Source organism: Rattus norvegicus, chromosome 5, assembly GCF_021556685.1.
Source record: "Rattus norvegicus strain SHRSP/BbbUtx chromosome 5, alternate assembly SHRSP_T2T, whole genome shotgun sequence".
Taxonomy (NCBI): Eukaryota; Metazoa; Chordata; class Mammalia; order Rodentia; family Muridae; genus Rattus; species Rattus norvegicus.
Window position 1 is genome coordinate 124,581,328 of NC_141538.1, and position 23,404 is coordinate 124,604,731.

Below are 23,404 nucleotides of genomic sequence, written 5' to 3' on the forward strand. Positions count from 1 at the left end.
TACTGACTTATGATCAAGCTGAAAGTGGGCATACCAGGAGAGATCCTTCACTCTGGGGGTGCCTACAGACCCTGAAAAGGAATATAACCCACCCAGGTCATATCCTCCAAGAAGCCAGAGCTAAGGATGGAGCCCGTAGCCCTCCAGTAGCTAGGATTTCTTTGTTAAAAAAAATCTGTACTCCATCCCCAGGGAGCCTCACCAGTGAGGTCTTCTAAACTTGAAAACACCTCTGAATCCTGGAAATCAGACATGTTTGAGGGGCGAATGGAAACAGGCTTGGAGCCAGACACTTTCCCAGATGAAAGGCAATGCAGGAGTTGGATCCCAATTGCTTTGTTCTCCGAGATAATTCCTATAATTGTGTCAAAAGGCTAATGACTTGGCTTCAGGAATCAGAGCCATACGGTGCCGCAATGCAGCCAGCCATGACCCCCAACACCAGAGAGCTGTCGATGGTGGAAGCCCATGGCCTCAACTGAAGCCAGACCACTGCCCAGGAAGGGAGGAAGAACCCACCCTGCAGGTGGTGCCATTTTCAAGGTCTTCCCTCTTTCCAATCTGCTTCATGTCTGGACTGCCAAGTTCTTTCCAGACAGGACCTGGACAAGGACCTTTCCCAGGACCCCGCTGTGCTCTCTTGGAATGCACAGTGTAGAAGGCAGGGATGGTTCCTGTGTCAGTCTCCTGCTCAGATCTGCAGAAAGCTGCTAATTAGTGTCAGTAATTGCTGGAGAAGAGGAGAGCTGGCTGCTTGTTGGCTGGGGCTGGGGAGTGGCCAGCTTTCTCCCTCCCTTTCTCCATATCACCAGCAACCATCAATGCCTGCTGGTCCAGCAGCTCCCAGTGGCATCCTGTCAGGGAGGTAGGCTGGCTAACGGATGAGCAAAGTGCTAGCAAACCAAGCATCAGAGCCAAAGGGTCATCTGAGAAGAGGACTCAAAGGTATACTTCTGTAGGACAGAGGTCCCAAAATGGGTTTCTAAAAGGAAAGAGAAATAGCACTGTAATCTGAGAGCAACATGCCAGCAGATGGGGCAGGAATGGGACCTCCATCTCATCAGCTTTTTTCCTGCTGGTGCTGCCTCCTATAGCTAGGGCAGAGAAAAGGCTTCTCTTAGTCTTAGCTTTTCCTACTCCCTTGATGGGGCTACAAAGAGTAGCCTTGTAGAATCTTGAGTGTTTTAAATGCACTAATACATGTATTTGCACGTACCATTTAATGATGGGGTGGTTTAAGTAATGCATGGTTAGATATTACTACTCTGCCAGCATCCAAAGGATATGTAGAAACTTGTTTCAGGTAAATCGACATCTGCATCACCTTGCAGCAATGGCCTCACAGGAGAATGAAGTAGGTGCCTGCCTGCTGAATAAACAGGGCTCTTTCATAGTCTACTTGCTGTATATGAGTAGATGTAATGATAGTAAGTAAGGTGTCAGAAACACATAACCCTGTATCATATATATCATGTACATCACGGTTATAAAGTGTTATGCATGTTCCGTCATAGTATTGTATGTAACTGACAGTGGTTCAGGCTTGATGCTCCCTCAGCATCCTCACAAACCCAAAGAACACAGGACACCACCCAGGCCAGCTCTTGCTGGGGTCTTTCTAGCTCTATTGTCATCTCAAGGGACCTCAGCACCTGCTGCTGACTAGAATGCTGTGCAAGTCATGGAAGTGCATTGTGCAGAATAATCTCAGTACAGAATCACTGTCCCTAAGTGGGAGGTCCTGGGTTCCCATGAACTAGGTTAAAGTAGATAGTACCCTAGAAACTGGCCACTCTTGTGCTGGTAAACTTCAGTGCCATTTCAGCTTGACGCTGGAACAGCTTTTGAATGGGCTCTAATTACCCCCATGGTCCTTTCTCCACCAGCTTTCCTACCTTCTATGTCATGTGAAGAAGAGGTATACTCATAGTGGTGACCAAGTCCTTATGATGAATACAACCTCTCCTATGTCTGCTTACTGTGGCAGCCACATGCTTACCCTGCTTAGGACTTCGCAAATAATTGCACCACATACCTCAAAGCCCCGGTATCGTGGACCTAGACTCTCCAATAATGTGAAACAGTTGGACGTTGCTTTATTTCACGGGATGTAAGTATAAATTAGCATTATTGTTGTAGGTACCAGCATTGGTGTTTTAACCTTCCATTTCCTGAAGACAGAGCAAGTGCTTTGCCTAATACTCATTTGCTTAGCAAATATACATATGGGTATATTATAATCTTACTTTTATATGTGTGCTGCCAGCACAGACACAACTCTTCATTTATTTACTCAACAAATAATTACTGAGAACCAAGAGGAGCTCAGAATTGTAGATTAAAAGGGGGGTTGGGCAGCATCCACTGAGGGCCTCTATGTGGAGAGGGGGATCCAATGGACATAGAACGGTCAGGCCCACCTTCCAAGTAGATTCCACTGCCCCTCAATGCAGTTACTCAAACAGCAGGCTTACTTTTCACCCTCTGGGCTAGCCAGATCATAATTCTGGGGAGCAAAGCTCTCTGACATTCTGCCTGGCACTGGGGCAGCTGCTTATAGTGGGTTCCAAGCCTATAACCATCCGGCCTTTTGTTTATTGGCACCACAAATCTCCATCACAGAGTATGGGCAAGGTAGCTAAGAGGCACGCCATATTGCTGGGGTTAGAATAATGATTCTGTGTGTTCTGGCTGTGGGATTGCACATAAGTTATTTAACATTTTCATGACCTTCTATTCTCATAGAAACTAAGGATGTTGAATTAAAAATTTGAAACCTATGAAATATTTAGAATATAAACCATTACATAGATAAGTATCCATTTATTACTATTGGGTGGTCTGAATTCCTGAGAAAACTCTTCTATGTACACAATGGTTGCTGGGGCACCAGCCATCCAAGTCACATTCTGGGCAATGTGGATGTCAAAAGGACTTTTTCTTATCATGCTGCGACATTTAAGGATTCTCTTGAGAAGTTTCTCTTAGCACTTTTGTTTACAAAAGCTATTTCTTAAATATATGTATTGTAACAGACACTGGAAAATTGGATTTTGTTCTAAATAGTTGGTACCTTCTCAGGATGTTATTTCTAAAGAAGAGGAGGAATGGAATGTTTTGAGCTAGTGATGGCCCATCTTATATCTTCATGGCTCATAGAAAGCATCCTCACCCATCTACTTCTCATTGGACTTCTCAGCAGCATGAATTTTACTCATGAGCATAGAACCACATTCTAGAGCAGTGGTTCTCAACCTTCCTAATACTGCAACCCTTTAATACAGCTCCTTGTGTTGTCATGACCCCTAATAATAAAATGATTTTCATTGCTACTTCATAACTGTAATTTTGCTATTGTTATCAATCATAATACAAACAGCTGTGTTTTCTGGTGGTTTTAGGTGACCCCTGTGAAAGGGTCATTCAATTCCCAAAGGATTTGCAACCCAGAGGTTGAGAACCACTGCTCTAGGATCTTCTCCCCTGGTTCCAACCATCATCTCCTCACATGGCTGGGACTCTCCTCTTCCTGTCAGCTCTGTATCAGTGAGACCTGTTTGATACAGAGTTCCTCCTGCTCTCCACCCACACTCCCTGTGTGGCTGAGGATTAGAGATCAGTGCTGAGGCCTGCATTTGCACCTCTAGCCCAGACTTCCTCCCTAACCATTCACACTGATCAACTCCCACTCCACTCCATAGTGTGTTCTTCCCTGGGGTTTCTTCTCTGAGAACAAATGGACACCCACAGTCTTCTTGAAGTCCAATGGTTGGTAGTCAGCCTAATACCTCCATTGGCTCAAATGTCTCACCCACATGATAGTTCTTATAACCTCACACCTGAGTACAACCCAGCAGCATGCTCAGTTTGTCTGTTGTGCTTCCTTCCATGGGAGTTGTTTTGTCTCATGCATATCTGTACATGGCTATAGACAGGCATCCTGGGTTCAAAGCTTACTCTTATGCATATTAGCTATTATGTAACGGGATAAGCTTTGTTTGCAGGTCTATATAGGTATGTATGTATGCATGCATGTATGTATGCATGTATGTATGTATGTAGTTATATATGCATGTGAATGTGGTGGGCACATGTTACAACACATGGCTGAGGGTCAGAGGATAATTTGTTGTGTCAGAGTCATTTGTTATTTTTCAGTAGAAATGCTTGGTTAACCAACCTGGGAGCATCTGGGGCTTCCCTTTCTCTACCTTCCATTTCCACATTGGAGCACTGAGATTACAGATACATGCTACCATGCCTGGTTATTGTGGGGATTCTGGGGTAGTTGAACTCAGGCCCTCCCTTTGCACAGCAAGCATTTTTTAACCTCAGAGTCATGTACCCATCCCTGGACAAGCTTTGTGTGGTTCTTTGCCACTATTTTTCCATCTGTAACAGGAGAGCAATAGTAGTACCTAGCCCGTGTAGTTATTGTGAGCATTAAATGAGCTAATATAGGAAGGCACTCGGCACTGCCTGGCATATAATAAGCACAATCAATAAATGTTGGCTATTATCATTAGCTCTTATTACTATACATTTTTCATGAAGCAGCCAGATGATCATTTAAAAACATAAATTAAAGGCAATCATTCTTCTACTCAAAACTCTTCAGTGATTTTTTTTTTCATTTCAGTTACAATGAAATTTTAGCACCTCACCGAGGCCAGACTGTGACCTCAGCCTTGCCTCCGCCTATCTGAGCATTTTGCCAACCCTTGCTAGCTGATGTATATTAACATTCTGCACTTTTTGCTTCCTTTGGGGCTTGGCCCTAGCTCTGCCCTCTGCCTGGGCTGCTCTGCCCCCTCCAGCTGTTCACAGGCTGGCTGTTCCTTCCTTCCTGATTGTCATTAGATCTCTGTTCAATTACTTTCTTTTGTCATAGATCCTCCCTGATCATGGATCTCAAGGAACACCCCTGTGCTGGCCACTCCCCCCCCCATCCCATTTTCCACAGCATTGACCATGATTTTCACTTTCTTGTTGGTTTATTACATTAATTTATAATCTTTCTCTACCAGAAAATGTGGCAGGTCTCATCTCCCCTTGTAAGTTATGATTCCTAGAACCTCAGACAGGCATGCACACAGTAGGTACTAGAAGCAAGTTGATAATAAGACGAGCCACCCCTGCAGAGCAGCTATGAAGGATGAATAATGCTTTTGCAGACTGAGGGAGAGGCAAGGATTTGAGGCAGGAGAAGCAAACAGCATTAGCAAATGCATGCGGGTATGGACACTACTGTGCAGAGCAATCACAAACGTGATATCATCCTCAGACCGGGAAGGTCACCTGCGGACTTCTAAGGACTATAGAACCCCTGGCCCTAGCTCAAAGAGGAGAAGTCAGAATCTGCAGTGTGGAGAGAGAGAGAGAGAGAGAGAGAGAGAGAGAGAGAGAGAGAGAGAGAGAGAGCATATGTGTGCATATGTGTGTGTATACACATGTGTGTGTATGCCCATGCATCACACATGCATATGTTGAAGCCTGTGGTCAATGACTATGGTCTTTCTGTACTATGCTTTACCTGATTTTTTTGAGACAGGGTGTCTCAGTGAACCTAGCACTCAGCAATCGGCTATGTTGGTGAGCCAGCATCCCCCTAATTCTCCTGTCCCTACCTCCCAGCGTTGGGATTACAGGCAAGCATCACCATGCATGTATTCTCTGTGGATGCTGGGAATCCATACTCAGGTCTCCATGTTTGCAGAAATAAAAGGTACTTTATCCATGGAGCCATCTCTCCAGCCTGAGAATTTTCCTTTTAAGAAACACAGGGGAGTTCTTTGAGAAGAACTGGATGGTGTGTTTAGGGAATGAGAACTCGCCATCACAGAGGAGGCAGTACACAGGGAGATGTGTGCACTGGTATGTAAGTTCAGCTGTAAGTGACAGAACCCAGAATAGGAGTGTCATCTCAGACAGGTTTATTGTAACTCCTGTAAAAATCTGAGCTAAAAATGGATGTTTAGAAATAAGTAGTTAGAGGCCCAGCATAGTCCTAAGTAGTGTGTAAAGGTGAATTGTCCAAGTGTGCCCTTTAAGAAAGCTTTGCTGACATTTTGAGCTGCCACTTTATGGCTAGTTGAAACTGTCACTCCATCATAGTGAGCATCTTCTACCTGATAGGAGCTGGGGACATGGAGAGGAGGGAGCTACCACTCAGCCTTGGGAGGTCTCACCACCTGTAGGGGGGAGAAACGCTAGTCATGTGGTTGCTGATCCCTTCTGGTGACTTTTGAGGCCATGAAAGCCTTAGGGTCAGGAAGGAGGCCTTGGTAATGGAGGGTGGGAAGTAGTAGCCCAAAGTTCATGTTTTCTTTCAGGACACCTAATTGGAGCAATAGATAGCTTAATGGCAGAGAAAGTGTATAGCCCACTGAACGACAAGGAGGAATGAGCATACTGGGAGTTACACTAGGAACTGCGGGCAGAGGGGGAAACTCTGTTGAAAGGAGCAGTCACCTAGTGCACAAGGGATGGCAGAGGCAGGAAGTCACAGCATGTAACCCGATCAAACCTGTTATACTAACTGATCGGGCAAGAATTATCGGTGGATGCATACGGCACTGAAACAATGGGAAGAATATATTCATGTGGTCTCAATATAGCTTCAAATAATGCAGATTTCTAATTGGCTGAACAAGGAAAGGCAACTTTACAATGGAGAAGTCTGTTAGACATTGTCTGAAAATGTAATATCCCTGATGACAGGGGTAAATGGAATGATACAACTCATGTTGAGGATCATTTTACAAAACAACCCAAATCCACTATTCAAAAACGACAGTATGGCAGCAAGACTGAGAGCCAGGTTCACATCGCAGGATGACAAGAAATGACATCTAAGCACTGTTCGTTGCTGGATTGAATCCTGTCTGGAAAAGAGACAGACACATCACATTATTGGGACAGTAAGGGATACCTGACTGAGGACTTTGCATTGGATAATAGTTCTCTGTTATACTGAATGGGATCATGTTCTTATAGCTAGCCAAGAAAATGCTCTTATTCTTAGAATTGACATGCTAAAAAATCTAAGTATGAGAAATTATGATGTTGTCAACTGAATCTCAAGGGGATTCAGGGAGGGGGCAGGTAGAGAGAAAAAGAGATGAGATAGACGTGGCCACCGTCAACAGCTGGTGAAGCCAAGCGAGGGACACTCAGGTGTTCTTTGTACTGTAATTGCAGCCTTTCTGTGGATTTCCCTTTGCATGAAATCACAGGAGTGTTTTACCATTCCCAAAGGCTGATTTTCTGTAGACCGAGTGAGTTCAGAGGCCACGGTGACTTCCCAAACTCACATCACTTGGGTTTTAGCTAAAGGAGACTGATTGCTTATACACCAGGGAACGGGGTTAGGGTTGATCTTGGCAGAGGAGACAGCAGAACAGCACAGATTCAGCCTCTGGGGGGAAGCTTGCATCTGCTTCCTTAAGAGTCTGTGCTCACTTCCACACCAGAAGCATAAAGTCTAAACTCCTAAGAGGGTCTGGGAAGGAGCAGGGGGTTTGGGGGTGGGGTGGTACTGGAATTCTATTGGCAAGAGTGAGGGTTGTTATTACTGTGGGAAGTGAGGTAGAGCAGTGGTGGAATTATAATTATGGAGACTTGAGAAGAGTGGGTTTCAAAGAACATTTTTAGTCACAGATGGTTGAAGAGAAATGCAGAGAACGGGCCCCAGCACCTCATCTTCCTATCTGATTGCAGGGAGGGAGGGGAGCTTGCTAATGAACACATTGATTTCCCAGCTCCTTAGAACAATAGCAAATGCTTTCTGCAGTTATTAATTGGAATCCCACAGCAGGTGTGGGGGAGGGAAGGCACTGCTGATTTGGAGTTTTTCCTTGGGATTAGGTGAATACAAAGAGCCAGGGAGAAGGTCAAGTAAGCAAGGGTGCTGGGAAGACTTGACACCTAACTCCTAGCCTGGCCTACAGACAGATTAACCTTTCCTTTCAGACCCTTACTTCCTTACTTACAAAAATTAGAATAGCAGTTCTCTCTGTGAATAGAAAAAGAGTGAAACGACATAGTTAATATATGGGAAATTCTGTCTATGCTTTTGAGCCACACACTGTTTTCCTTCCATGAGAAAAAAAATTAAGAAACATTTTGACCCACCTACTCTGTGCTGGGAGCAAACAATCTTGCAATGAACAGGAAAGCACAGTTCATGCCTCCCTAGAACTGGGCTTGGACATGGGCATCGACAAAGCAGGATTAAATGCTCTGATAAGGGCCGGAGAGAGGCTTAGCGGGTAATGCACTTGCTGTGAGGAGAGGAGTTTAGATATACAGGACTCATAAAAATCTGTGCAGTAGTGCACATCTGCAAACCTTGACCTGGGGAGGGGCTGGATCTCAGGGGCTTGCGGCTCAGCTAGTCTAGCTTACACTGCAAGCTACAGAGTCACTGAGAGACCCTGAGTTAAAAAAGCAAGAGTGTAGAGCAATAGAGGAAGAAATCTGACGCCCATCTGCACAATGCACATATGTACACATGCACACATTTATTTTACATTTGAAAAATCTGGAAAACAGTAGTCTGATAATGACTGGCTGTTATTGAACACATAGAAGAAGACCAACCTTGGACATCAGGAAGGACCACTGGAAGCAAGGTGTGTCATTAAGGAAACCCATCAAAGAAATAACATCCCTGCCCTACCTTAGATATCTGCAGATTGAACCTGGTTGGCCAGATGGACAGAGGTCAGGAGACTTGTGAAGGATGGATTGAGTTTTCTTCCCCCATGGAGGAGTGGCAAGCCTGTGTCCTGTGAACAACCTCTGAAGCTTCACTAAGCCAGAGTTAAACTTGAGCTGACTCAGCAACAAGGGCTCCTAGGCCTACGCTGGGCAAGCCCCATAGAAACCACCCAGCATCCTGGAACAGGTTTCGTTCTCAGTGAGTTGAAAGTCCAATAATGAGTCTTAAGTTTTCCCAAATTGGACTGGTAATTTCAACCCCCTCCTAATACATAAACTGCAGGTGCTGATCTTATCCCTGGACCCGTCTGGCATCCCTCGATGTGTCCATTTCTCCCAGCCATACATACTTCTCCCTGGGAGGTTGTCTCTCCCACAAGCCCAAGGCCTGCCATAAGAACTCTGCTATGAAAATGTGTCCAATTGCACTGGTAGCATTTGTCCCCAGACCTATTTTAACATCATTGGAATAGGACTTTTCCAAGCTGGTGGACCAATGGCCAGCATACAATAGGTCGAAAGACTGGGAGTTTGCATTCAGTTCACATTGGCCCATGTTTTCTGTGCAGTCAAGAAGAGAAAAGGCTTAGGGTTAGGCTTGAAGAATTCATTTCAAATACTCCTTCAGTTTAAAGGAGCAGGTTCATGAGACAAATGCATTGTGCAAGGGTTAAAATAAGGGACAGTGATACAAGACTAAGTGGCCCATGCCTGTGATCCCAGTGCTCGGAGGCTGAGAAAGAACAAATACCAGACAAACAACCCTTATCAGAGCATTTAATCCTGCTTTGCCCATGCCCATGCCCAAGCCCAGTTCTAGGGAGGTGAGAAATGTGTACCTGGGCTACATCATTCCAAGTCTGTCTGTCATACAGAGTGAGAGCCTGCCTCCAGAAACTAACAACGATGACAAAAAATGAAGTAACATAAAATAAAGGGAATTCAAACATTCTGCCTTGAGTTCTGAGGTTCTGCCCCTCCATTCCCTTTGCTCCTTTGTTCCTCACTCCTTGAGTGTCTGGCCTTATGCAAGCCAGAGGATCAGAACGTTTTGGGGACTCTATGGTCTGTCCTCTCCTTGTGGCAGTGGAGATGTCATCTGTGAAATTCGAAGTAGGGAACGGTGGGGAAATGGGGTGAATCTTGTAACACCTGTGATGTCTTCAACTGCTTTGCCATTATTTGGTCAGACACTAATTTTGTATCAGTCTGTATAATGAATATTATACTTCTTTGTGTTCTTGAGAGGCAGATTCTGGAAAGGTACACACTAAGGGAGTTTTCCAAAGGCCTTCAAATCTAGCAATGGATTAGGTCACCTGCTTCATTTTGGCCCCAGGATCCAAAGCAGTTTCCATGCTATTGGTTTAGAACACAAACTTCACACATAGGTGAGACCGGAAAACCATTCCTATTTCATAAGAATCTTTAAAATCACATATTCTCTATTTAAGACTTCACAAAGGAAGAAAGGCTTAAGATTCACACATTTGCAGGAAACTGCTGGTGTCTGAATATCTCCCAGAAGCAGGGAGAGCTGATCAAAAAGCTGTTGAAGTTTCCACATGTGAAAGAATACCTCTATGGGTCACATGGCTGAATAACACCACTGAGAAGATTCTGTCCAGTTCTGGTGGCATTGGTTGTTTGTTTTCTGTTCTGTTTTAAAGCTGTAGTCTTATTTCTAGGCTCTGGAATAAATTGATAACTCTTCTGTGCACCTTCCACAATACTATCTTATCCCTAATAGCAAGACATTGACTTCCTATCTCTTTAAAGGAGAGAGAGAGAGAGAGAGAGAGAGAGAGAGAGAGAGAGAGAGAGAGAGAGAGAGAGAGAGATTGATTCTGAAATATCAAAGATCAGCTGGTTCTAAATCCTAGGCTTTGTCAGCAGCGTCAGGAGACGCTGGTCTATTTTCACTTTCAGCAGCCTAAATTAGGCGTTTCCTTAACTTTTAGGAACATTAATTTTAGTCCAAGGCATTCCCCTAAGTTTTAGGAACATCCAACCAAATCAGAATTCTGTTTGTGGCTTTGATATAGAAAATAAATTTCAGGATTAGCCAATCTGAAACAGAGATAGGATTTCATTAAATGTATTCTATTATAGATTTTAAGTATGGACCTTAACAGGAGCACTCAAAAGACACACACAAGTGTGAGTACAAACAGATTAAGAGAGAGCAAGCCATGGATGGCTTTGCATTAGCCACATATACCATTCTGGGACTGTCAGTTACATCTCAAAAGGTTGCTAAGACATATCTTCTTTTTTTTTTCTTTTTCTCTCTCATTTGATGAGTCAGAGTCTAAGTTGGCCTTGGAGTTTGTTGAACTCATAAGGTCAGCCTGGGACTCACAGGATTATGAACAGGGTTTAGGGCATCTGCTTTTTCTGTAAATGCAGTTCCTGGCAAAATTCCGAGAAAACTGAAGGCTTATAGCTGGGTGGGGGAAAGGCCTTGAGTAGTTGCAGAAATGTTTGCTTCTTTGCTGGTGAGAGGCATCTGTTGGACTCCTGGGGAGAGGCTGTTTTCCTTTTCTGCATCCCATAATGTCCCTGTCTTCTCTCCAGTGTCAAACTCATTCTATCCCACACCAAACTCATTTCATGCCAGAGCACATGGGAATACCCCAGCCATAGGAGGTAGTGAGCTCATTCAGCCTCAGCCTTGCAAAAGCTCCCCTAATCTGTGGAGATTTTTCCTCGATATATAATGTGGGATTGCATTGTTGGAGAAGGACTCTGTGGGTAGGATTACAGTGACCTAGTGGCGAGGTCATGATCCACTGAGTTCCCTCTTCAGACCCTGCCCAACACATTCCTTCCTGCAGGGCCTGTCCTCAGGTTATCATACAGGGGTGAAGACTTGTGGGGAAGTGGGTGGCTCTGCCTGCGCCTTACAGTTCATTCTGCTTCTGCTCTTTCTCAAAAGAACAAGATGTGGAGGCCGACTACCTCAGCATAAAATATGCTTTTGTTGTGTCCCTCGCCAAGCCATCTTACCAGTCAGGCCTTAGTTTCTCCACCTGTAACTTGGAAAAATTACACCATTATCCAAGTGTCCAAGGCCCATCTCCCTGCTTCATCATATCATCCTTATTTGGAGAGGAGGCTGCCATATCCACTGGTCCGTACTGGCCGGGAAGTACAGGAATCTAGTCAGCAAGAAGCTGAAATGCCCTGAACAGGGCTTAGGACAGGGAGGCCAACCTTGATAGGGATGGGATTTTTTGTCTTTAAGGCATGAAGCAGCCTCTAATCTAGTGAATCCAGATGATGCAATGGATAATTGGCCAGACCCTCTGTTGCTAAACTAAAAAAATTTGTGAAATCAATTGAGAGAAAAATCAATAGCAGACTTTCCACACACACAATGAAAAGACAAGATTGCCACACAATTAAGAGCTGGGCTCGGCTTTCTACACTCTGCCTGTCGTGTTCTCCTGTTTCTAGGCCACAGTTGTTCGTCAGAAATAATTAAACATTTTCCCATGGGCAACAATTACTTGCTTAAAATATTATGAGTAAGGAGAATACATTTATAATTACCTAACCTTTCTGAAGGTGAAAATATATATTATCCTTTTCTGTTCCATCAAAGGAGTGTCTGGATCTGCCAGCACTCTGCTCTCTCTCTCTCTCTCTCTCTCTCTCTCTCTCTCTCTCTCTCTCTCTCTCTCTCTGCCTCCAGGATCTATGCTCTCTCATCACTCTGTGCTCTGTCTCCTGACTGTACTAATTGCCAGAAGGGTTGAACAGCACTTTCCAGACACCATACTTGGGCTTTCATTTTCAGGAACTTTTAGGAAATCAAATCATGATTCCTCTTTCATTTTATTTCCATGCCATTAAACCATCTGCCTGTAGTTATTAGGCATCTATGAATGGCCCCAGTGCTTTGTTACAATGAGAACGGTGATGGCTTTTTCTTCTTTGGAATCCAGAGACTGGGGTTGACATGTTTTCAATATATTCTAGATTGCCTCTTAAACTCTCGCACAGGGAAAATATCAAAGTAGTAGTAGTAGTAGTAGTAGTAGTAGTAGTAGTAGTAATAATAATAATAATAATAATAATAATAATAATAATAATAATCAGCATCAATAACATATTCAGAATAGTGAACTCTTACAGAAAGAGGCATTTCTTCAATGGTTTTATCTGTATCTATGTATGTATACATAATGGTGGGTTTCACTGTGGACTTTCATTCACATACATAATGTATTTTGGCTATACCCCCCCACATACCCTGCACCTTCTCTTGCCCCCTCCTGCTGCTGGTAACCTCCCTTGTCTTCTCAATGAGCTCTACTTCTGCTTGCTGACTTTATTTTTAAGGCAGGAATTCTAATAATGTATGCACACTGTCTCCTTCAGTACAATTGGAAAACTTGCAGACGATAAAACTGGAGCCCAGAGATGTTAAGAATCTTGCTGAGGATCACACAGCTAAATGACTCGTGAAGCTTAAATATGGCCCTGAGATGATCCCTTTAGTCAGCATAACCTTCCAGTTGGCAATCTCCCTCAGATTTCTCTATCAAGTCACTTCTGTTCAGTGTTTCCTGGCAAAAGAACATATTTTACATGAAATACTTATCAAAGAGCTGGCCACTGTCATCCTTTCATATGAAGCCTTTGTGCTCCCTGACTTATTTGGTCTTGTTTTCTCATAGTTTACAATTATTGTTCAATCTATTCTTTGAGAATTTCATACCTGTATACATAGAAATATGATAATCTTCTACCTCAGTTCCTCCCCCTACTCTAACTTCTCCTCCTCCTGAGTCCATTCCAACTCCATGCAGATGTTGATGTCTTCATTTCTCTAGCTCCTAATCCTTGTCAACTTCTTCCCTTCCTTTTTAAATAACATACAGTTTCAAATTAGTCCTACCCCACATGCTTAACTATGTTCACAGCAGCGTTATTTGTAGTAGTCAGAAATGAAAAATGACTTACATGTCCCTCAATCAAAGAATGGTTACGAGGATGTGGTACACTTACACAATGGAGTATTACTCAGCTGTTAAAAATCAATGGCGTCATGGAATTTGCAGGCAAGTGGATGGAACTAGATTTTAAAAAAATCATTCTGAGTGAGGTGACCCAGACCCAGAAATACAAACATGGTATGTACTTACTTATAGGTGGATATTAGTCTTAAAGTAAAACCCAATCATGCTACAGTCCACAGATCCAGAGAGGTAACAAGTGGAGCTCAAGGCAGGGGTGGGGGCCATGAATCTCTCTGGGAAAAAAATAGAACAGACATCATGGGTAGAAGGGGTGGGTGGGAAGAATGGGAATGGGGGCATCAGGTAGGAGAAAGATGGCAGGAGAGAGAACTGGATGAGACAGCTGGAAATGGGGCAGTGGGCTATCTTGGAGATAAGCTAGATACCCAGCGCAGTGGGAAACTCCCAGGAATCTATGAGAGTCACCTTATTATCCAAGACTCCTAGCAATGGAAGATATGAAGACTGAAATGGCTGTCTCCTGTAGCCAGACAAATCTTTCAGGGATTGGGACACCAAACCAGCCATATAACCTTTGACATACAATTTGTCCTGCCTACAAGATGTGCTGGGGAAAGGTGGCGGAGACATTGTGGGAGTCACCGACTGGTCCAGCTTTAGACCTATGCCACAAGAGGAAGCCTACCCTTGACACTGCCTGGAGAGCCAGTCTTGTATTGTTGATGTGAGTTTAGGTGGCAACTGCCGTATCACATCTAGAAGACAGCATTTCCCAGTACTCCTTTCCATTTCTTCTACTCTTTCTGCCTCCTGTTTCGCCTTATTCCCAGAGCCTTGGCAATGATATTGATAATGGAATCCTGTTTAGTGCTGAGCCCTAGCAGTCAACTACTCTCTGCATGTTGATCAGTGTGAGCTACTGTACTGACTGCTGCCTACTGTTAAAAGAAACTTCTCTGACGAAGACTATGAGTGTAACCATAAATAGCTAAAAGGCAATTTCACAACAGACCATTTAATAGCAGTTTCCACCCTGTGATTGTTGTCCTATCTTTCATTGGGCTCTTAACCAGGTGTTAGTACCAGGTAGGAAATTATCTCATGTGGACTAGGCCTTAAGTCCAAATAAAAAGTAGTTGGTTACTTCCAAATAGATATGCCACTATTGTACCAATGAGCACAGTCTACCTGATACATTGTTATTGAAGTATAAAGGATCCAGTGGTGGGTAAGACCATTGATAACTTTTCTTCCCCAAAAGGCTGAATAGCACCTTCTAGCACCATAGAAGACAGTCAATAGGGAGGAAGCTTCCTGGTCACTTTAAACTTGATTTCTCAGTGTCTTATATTTGGCCTTTCCATCTACCACTATGTTGTAATAGTAGCAGATCCTCTTTAGCTCCTGAGTGTATGACTAGGATACACACTGACTTAGGGTCTTGCCCCTCTCCTGCAGTATGCATAAGAATGATGCCTTGTATCTCATCTTGACTTACCAAGGAAGATGCAGATGCATAAAAAGGTTGAGATATTATTGCTAAGGTCACACAGCTAATATTCTGGGAAGCTGGGATTTCGGGGCCTGTTTGACCTATTTTAACACACAACTTGTGCTGGGTACTGACCTCAGGGTACTAATGGGAAAGAGGTCTCAGAGGTCCCACCGTTTGCTAGATATCATCCTGAAACCACATACTAGTTTTCAGGGCCAGTAACAGGTAGAGTTTCGAAAATGCTACCTTCCGAAGTGTTCTTTCTTGGCTAATTATTTTGAGTTTTGGTACTCTTCAGTAGACTCAAGTATTAGGTAAAAATCTGGTTAAATTTATAGTTTGTTTAAAAAAATAATAGTGTGTGCCTGCCAAGCATTCACACACTCCATTGGTTCAGAACATGGTTTCTGTATGATTTTGATTGTGCTGCATTCCAGTGGCAGTGGGTGTCAGGGTTCCCTATGAGCTCATCCCCTGTGATGCCTATATAGTATACATGGTATAGTATTTTATGATGAGAATCATGCTAGAGATGCATTGCAGTACAGGATGTCCTCAACCAGATGCCATTTCTTATTTTGTTCAATTTATTGAGGTGCAAATACGTGAATGAAGGGTAAATTCCATAGCCAGCCTGCCTTTTGTACTTAGGCTCTAACACTAGCCAGCTGTGTGACCCTGGACTAATTGTGCATTCCTGGCTTCTTCTTCTTCTATCTATTTCTGCTACTGGGATGATGGGAGCATTAAGGATGTCTGTGTGGGTGAATGCGTAGATGGGGATCACGCTTGGGATAACTGGATCTGGCACACTGGCACCTGCAAGTCTGGGCTCTTGTTATTGGTGCCCAGCCATAGACCTGTCATTTGAAAAATACTTCTTTTTTATAATAAAAGAAAACTCCTCATTATCTTGGTCTCCCCCTTCTTTCAAAGGGCCACTGTATTTTTCATATTCTCTTCTTGTAATAACACCCAGCACTTCTGGTGAAGGTGAGAACACAGCAAGCCTCTGTGTGAACATTTAGAGCAGGCAGGAAGTCTGCATTGCAGCACACTCTGCAATTAGCAGCACGTTCTGCAACTAGCTGCACTGGCATGCATGTTGCCCTTAAGTCCTGTACTGCAGCCCTGCTGTCTGATCAGGCTGTAAATTTTGACTGATGCAGCTGATAAGTTGCTCCCCCTCCCTGTTATACCCTACAAGCCCTTGGTGCCATTCCAGTTTGTATAGGAATCCTACCCCAATAATCCTTTAATTTTTGCTTTTTCTCTTATGAACCTTTCTCCACAGGACAGCCAGAGGGATGTTTTTGCAGATCAGATATGATACTTCTGCTTAAACATTCCTAGAGTCTTCCTGTTGCAGTAAGAATCCAGACCTAGACTACCTTGTGGACTGCAGGTTCTATGTGCACAGAGGTCCTGAGTTTACTCTCCAGTATGATAAATTCCTTTTGTCTGCAATATCCTTTGCTGGACTTTTGCTATCCTGTGGTCTCAGCATGAGCTAGAGCTTCCTCAGAGAGACCTGCTTTGACTACTCTGCATGAAACAGCATACCTCTGCCTCATTGCCACAATGCCAGTATTCCAGAACCCAGTGCCCTATTCACCAGATTATGCTCTTGTTCTAAATGCCATTTGTTCATTTACCTGAGACCTCTGTTTGCTCTGGAAAAATATGACACTGTCTCTGAACTGTTAATCACTGGCTGTGCACTTTATTTTTTTATTCCTGGGGATGCAAATGAAGTTAGGATAAGAAGTCTCTTCAGCTGTGCATCATAAGAAGCACTAGAGAGACACTATCAGTTGCTGATTGTTAAGAGGAGCATTCATGTAAAACTGAGGCTAGCAGGGATGACTTTACTCTACTAGTGCCTCTACTAGTTACCAGCTATGTGTCCTGGGTAAGTTACTTACTCCCCTGGACTTCAGTTCACTAGAAGTGGCTTGCTTTTGAGGTCTCTGTTGATTGGATGGGTTAATAAACGAAAGCACTTAGAGCTGAGCCTGGGTCATATTAAGGACTGTATAATTATTGCTATAATTATCAACTGTCTGAACACAGAGGCATCAGATGTACATTTTTCCACTGCAGTGCATGATGAACAGGGGGTGGGCACACAGGTAGGCTCCAGTTTAGAGCTTGGTCACTCCCTGCAAGCTAAAGAATCACTTCTACATCCCAGAGTTTCTCAATCAGTAGCCAGTGTCTCAGGAAGATCACCTTGTAATTATATTTTTAAAAATCATAGTGTAGCATCTCTGTCACTCTGCATCTGGAAAAGTGGATATTGAGGCCATCAATGACCCCTTTATTGACTTCAACTACATAGTCTACAATATGACTCTACCCATGGCAAGTTCACCAGCATGGTCAAGGCTAAATGGAAGCTTGTCATCAACAGGAAGCCCATCAGCATCTTCCAGGAGCGAGATCCCACTAACATCAAATTGAGTGACGCTGGGGCTGAGTATGTTGTGGAATCTACTGGCATCACCACCATAGAGAAGGCAGGGGTCCACTTAAAGGGTGGGACCAAAAGAGTCATCATCTCCTCCCCTTCTGCCAACACCCCCATGTTTGTGATGGGGGTGAACCACAAGAAATATGACAACTCATTCAATATTGTCAGCAGTGCATCCTGCATCACCAACTGCTTAGACCCCAGCCAAGGTCATCCATGACAACTTTGGCATCATGGAAGGATTCATGACCACGGTCCATTCCATCACTGCCACTCAGAAGACTGTGGTTGGAGCCTCTGGAAAGCTGTGGCGTGTTGGCCATGGGGCTGCCCAGAACATCATCCCTGTATTCATTGGTGCTGTCAAGTCTGTGGCCAGGTCAGCCTAGAGCTGAATGGGAAGCTCACTGGCATGATCTTTCACTGCATTCCTACCACCAATGTATCTGTCCTAGATCTGACATGCCACCGGGAGAAAGTGTCCAAATACGATGGCATCATGAAGGTAGTAAAGCAGGCATCCAAGGACCTACTAAAGGGCACCCTGAGCTACACTGAGGACCAAGTTGTCTCCTGTGACTTCAACATCAACTCACATTCTTCCACCTTGGATGCTGGGGCTGGCATTGCTCTCAATGACAACTTTGTAAAGTTTATTTCCTTGTATGACAATGAATACAGATACAGCAACAGGGTGGTGGACCTCATGGCCTACATGGCCTCCAAGGAGTAAGAAACCCTGAACCACCCACCCCAGCAAGGACACTGAAAGCAAGAGAGAGAGAAGCCCTTGGATGCTGAGGAGTCTCTGTCCCAACTCGGCCTCTAACACTTTCTATGGTTCCATCCCAGACCCCCATAAAAATGTGAGGAAACTACAGATCTCTAATTTCTTGAATACCATCAATAAAGTTCATTGTACCCTCCAACCCCCAAAATCATAGTGCAGGATGGTGGTTCTGAGGCCATGTGCCACAAGAGGGAGATGACATTTTTGAAGCTCAGAGTGGTAAGATAGGTCTGTGCTTGGCCCCGTAGCTTTTGAAGCAGGAAGGGATGGGAGCATGTGTCTCCACCAGGTCATGGGGTAGGGACTGAACGTCATTTGCCTAAAGAATCAGGAAAGTTCTTCAGCCACATTACACTAGAGAAAGTTCAGCAAGTGGCTGTGGGGAAGTCTAAGAAAGAAGAATAAGAGTGGGAAGGGGAGTATGTTCTTAGGGAAATATGTCCTAGCAGTAAAAGAAAGTGGGAGGAGCCAGGCTAGGGGGTCATGGGAAAGTGACTCAGGTGATCAGGACTGAACCTGGGGGAGGGAGAAGCCAGAGAGTTCAGTGTGACTTGGGCTTAGAACTTAAAGCTGTATATTCTTCATAACCCATCCTGAGGGTGGCTCCTGGCTGATTTTCCTGAGTCTGCACAGGGCAGAAACGTGACTTGTTCTCTAGACAGAAATCTCTTCTTCTATACAATTGAGACCTCAGCGTACACTTGAAACTGTTGACTGCCACAGAGTCTGTAGACAAGATGTCCTACAGTTTCCCTGGGAAAGGCTGGTGTTTGTTGGCCTTCACATACAGCAACCTGGTGAACTGCGAAGCCCTCAGTTCCCCAGACCCTTCACTGATGAGTCATTTGGCACAGCCGTTTTCAGCTCATCTTTCCTGTGCAGGAAGTTTTTATTTAAAATATCATTTTATTTTATTTTAATGTATTAGTCTAACACCATTTTAAAGGCAATAGGGTCCTTTTAAAAACTCGTTATACATGAAATTGCAATATATAAAACAGAATAATGACAGTTGCCTTTGCTTAAAAAGGAAGACCCGAGCCCCAGGTACTTCTTTTTTCATTTATCTCTAATTTCATTACTCTACCGATCCCTTAGAGCATATTAAATGATCTTGAAACCATTGTTTTAAAACAAACATACTCTTTGCATCACTGACTTTTTAATAGAACAATCAAACGTATCTTTTAAATGACACAGGCATTTTATCAGAATCATTGTTGTAATATGATTGAGTTTGTACAGATAATTTCTATTGACAAGGGCAGGGATCTAATTAAAGTAAGCAAAGCCAAGACTTTATTAGCATGTGCAGATTGGCCCTCTTCGTGTGCTGGTGATAGGCGAAGTTTTAGCCAGGCACTAATATGACTATTCTGGGACATTCTTCCTAGACATCTATTGGTTCTACCTTTCTCTGCTAATTGTTACCCATGTTTGCTTATGCTATAGATGCTGTATCCTTATAGCAAATATGATAATTTGGACAGTTCTAAGGTAAAATCCTTACAGGTCTTGAGCCTTCATAGGAGGACTGTTACTGGCAATTCTTGGGTCACATGTCCTAGTTTGGTTTCTATTGTGATAAAACATAATGACCAGAATTAATTGGGGGAGGAATATTGTGCATTTCACCTTTGAGTTGTAGTCCATCATGAAGGAGAACCTGGGCAGGAATGCAAGGCAGGAAGCTGGAGACAGAAGCTGAAGCAGAGACTATGGAGAAATGCTGTTTCCAGGCACGCTTTCCACAGCTTGCTCAACCTGCTTTCTTTCACCATCTGGGACCATCTGGCTAAGAGTAGCACAGACCCTCCATGGGCTTGAGCCTCCCACATCAATCATCAATCAAGATGCCCTACTGACTTGCCTATAGGCAATCTGATGAAGGCATTTTCTCAGTTGAGGTTCTTCTTGCCACATAACTCAAACTTGTGTCAGGTTGACAAAAACCAACCAGGACATATGTCAACCCCTAAAGCTAGTGGACATTCAAAAGTCATTGTGATTGATAGTTCTTCCAGAATCCTGCTGGATATGCCAGGTGAGACAGCTCTCTGATTACAAAAAATGGTATTGTCGAGAATGAAGCAGCAGATGTCCACTACAGTGCTACAGCTTCTTTTAAAAAGTACTTTTCACAAGGCAACCCAGTTAGGGGAAAGGCATCCAAAGGTAGGCAAGGTTGTCAGAGACAACCCACTCTCCTGCTTTAGGAGAAAACCCAGTTACATCTGTGTAGAGGGCCTATGTCTGTCCCAGGCATGCTGTCTGGTTGGCGATTCAGTCTCTGTGGGCCCCTATGCACCCAGGTTAGTTGATTCTATAGATTTTCTTATGATATCTGTAACCCTTCTGGTTCCTTCAATCCTTCCTCCCACTCTCTATAGGATTCTCCAAGCTCTATGTAATGTTTGCCTGTGGGTCTCTGTATCAGTTTTAGTAAGTTGTTGGGCGAAGTCCCTCTGATGACAGTTATGCTAGGCTCCTATCTGTAAGTATAACAGAATATGGTTAATAGTGTTAGGGTGGGTTCCCTTTATGGCTTGGGTCTCAAGCTAAACCAGACATTGGTTGACCCTTCCCTCATTCTGCTCCATCTTTTATCCCACACATCTTGTAGGAAAAAAAAGAAAAGTGGGTCTAAGGTTTTGTGGCTGGATTGGGGCCTCAATCCCCCCATTGGAAGTCTTATCTGGTTATAAGATAGCACATATCTCCCATTGCTAAGAGTCTTAGCTAGGGTTGCCTTCATAGATTCCTGGGATTTTCCATTGTCCTAGGTTTCTAGCTCACTCCAGAGATGACCTCCCAATCCAATTGTCTCTTTCAGTACTCTCGCCCCACCCATCATCCCTCACCTCATTCCTCTCTTCTTATCCCCACCTCCTCTAGTACCTAGTCTCTTCCCTCTATCACCCGCTGTCTAGTCTAATCTACTTCTCCTTCTAGGTGAGATTCAAGTGCTGCCCCCACCCCCTTGTTTCATTGTTACTTAGCATCTTTGGGTCTGTATTTTGTAGCATGGCTATCTTACAACAGAAGGAGTGCCTAGTCTTACTGCAACTGGATATGCCACAGCCAGTCGATATTCTATGGAAAGCCTCTTCTTTTTGGAGGAGAAAGGGAGGAGGGAGAGATGGGGAAAGGGTAGGTGAGAGGGAGGGACTGTGAAGATGAGAGGGAGGGAAAGCTACAATCAGGTTGTAAAGTAAATAAATAACTTAATTAATATCAAAAAATACTTTTCACATTGAAACTATATGTGGAGCATTGTTGCAAAAATCAAAGAAGAAAACACAGAATAACAGCAAGGACTGGGTGTGCAGGTGCCTGGCATTTTACATAATGTGATGAGATGGACCCAGCAGAATTCATCAAGAGTCTGAAAGAAATTGGCTGAACAAAGGAGTTGTTAATTGTTCCAGGGGAAATCAGGTATGACTTATTTGGAGGTGACATTTGATAATGTTTCCATGGCATAGGGAAAAAGAGCTTTTTAGGTACAGAACAATGAAGCATGGAAAGGCTTGGAGGTAAGTACTAAGACAGGGTGTCAGAGGTCAAAGCATGGGTCCAGAGATGTGGCAGCTGTAGGAACTCCTTCCTCCATTTATCTACACTCCTTTCTAAGAGCCATGGCCTTCCTTTACAGCCTTTAAGTCTGGAGAAGTGATGTGTATAGCATAAGTTCTGTTAAATCTAACCTGTCCTGGGATCTGGCCTGCTCAGCTCTGTTTCCACAACTCAAGCTATGTCTGTAAGACCCTCCAGAAAAGTCTGACTCATAACTTCAAGATCCCCTGAAGCATACTCCTGTCATACATATGACCCCACTTTCTTTCTGACTACAACACTATTCTTCTTGCTCTCATCTCTTCTTTCCCCATTCTGTTTTTCTGAGTTATCCTCCCATACCTTTTACCCTTCTTAGGTGGAAGGCCATTCCTTTCAAAGACCGTTAGCCAATCCATATATCCCTGTACTCTTATAATTCTGTCTTCAAACTATTATGTGACAGTCAGCAAGTTTGAAAAATGTGCTCTCCATTCAGGCTCCCTGGAATTTACCAGGTTTGGCTTAATGCAAGTTGTAAAGCCTGCCAGAGCAACATCAACATGCGGTCAATTTGAGACAAACTCTTCAGTGGCTGTCCAGGCTCAGGGAGCCTATGGGCGTTGGGCCCTCCTCTTGAACCTTGTCTGCAGCTGTCCTGGCTAAAGGTGTGACCTGCTGTGCATATGGCAAAGGCAGAAGTCTAGTCCCTTGATAATCACCAAGACTCTGCTGTGTTCAGGGTTAATGGCATATTCCCAGGCTTGTTAGACTGTTGTCTTGTTCTCAAAAATTATGTTTTAGCCTTCTGGACATCTAATTTTGCAAATCAGTGTCGGGTACAGAAAGGATCCTGTCACTTGAGCAGCACATTCGGTAATTTTAAAGGTCAAAGCCACACATGGAAATGAGCTTTCAGCTATTGAAGTACATTGATTTAAACACACATAACAGAAAATGTGTACTTATGGCACAGGGCTATTTATGCATATATAAATTAGCCCATTAGATGTACTGATAACCAATATCTCAAGCACTATTCACTGATCATCAGGGCAGCATGGTAGAAAAACACTGATAAGTGCAGAAACAGGCTTCATTTTAAGGACATTGCAATAATAGCTCTCAATTGTAGAGTGTCTGCTTATGACAGGCATTCAGCACCTCGGTAGTTTACCTCAAATTCACATGACAATCTTGCACAGTAGGAAACTCCAGCTCAGCAAAGGCAGGGGACACATCCAGGACAGTACAAAGGAGAGAGCAAGATGCCTATGGCAGGCCGTGGGAGTTCAAGTGCCCTTGACAGCACCCCTTGCCATGCATGGTGAAGTACAGAGAGAGCATGCTACGCGGGAAGGCTGCCCACAAAGAGGTGGAGA

General features: G+C 43.8%; 1 protein-coding gene and 1 pseudogene across 4 annotated transcripts in view; both read left to right on the plus strand.

Annotated features, from left to right (window-relative positions):
- The window catches only part of Dab1 (DAB adaptor protein 1), a 1,118,143-nt gene that overhangs the window by 292,532 nt on the left and 802,207 nt on the right, over positions 1-23,404 (plus strand). The window lies entirely within an intron of this gene.
- LOC148005949 (glyceraldehyde-3-phosphate dehydrogenase pseudogene) lies at positions 15,981-18,410 on the plus strand (annotated as a pseudogene).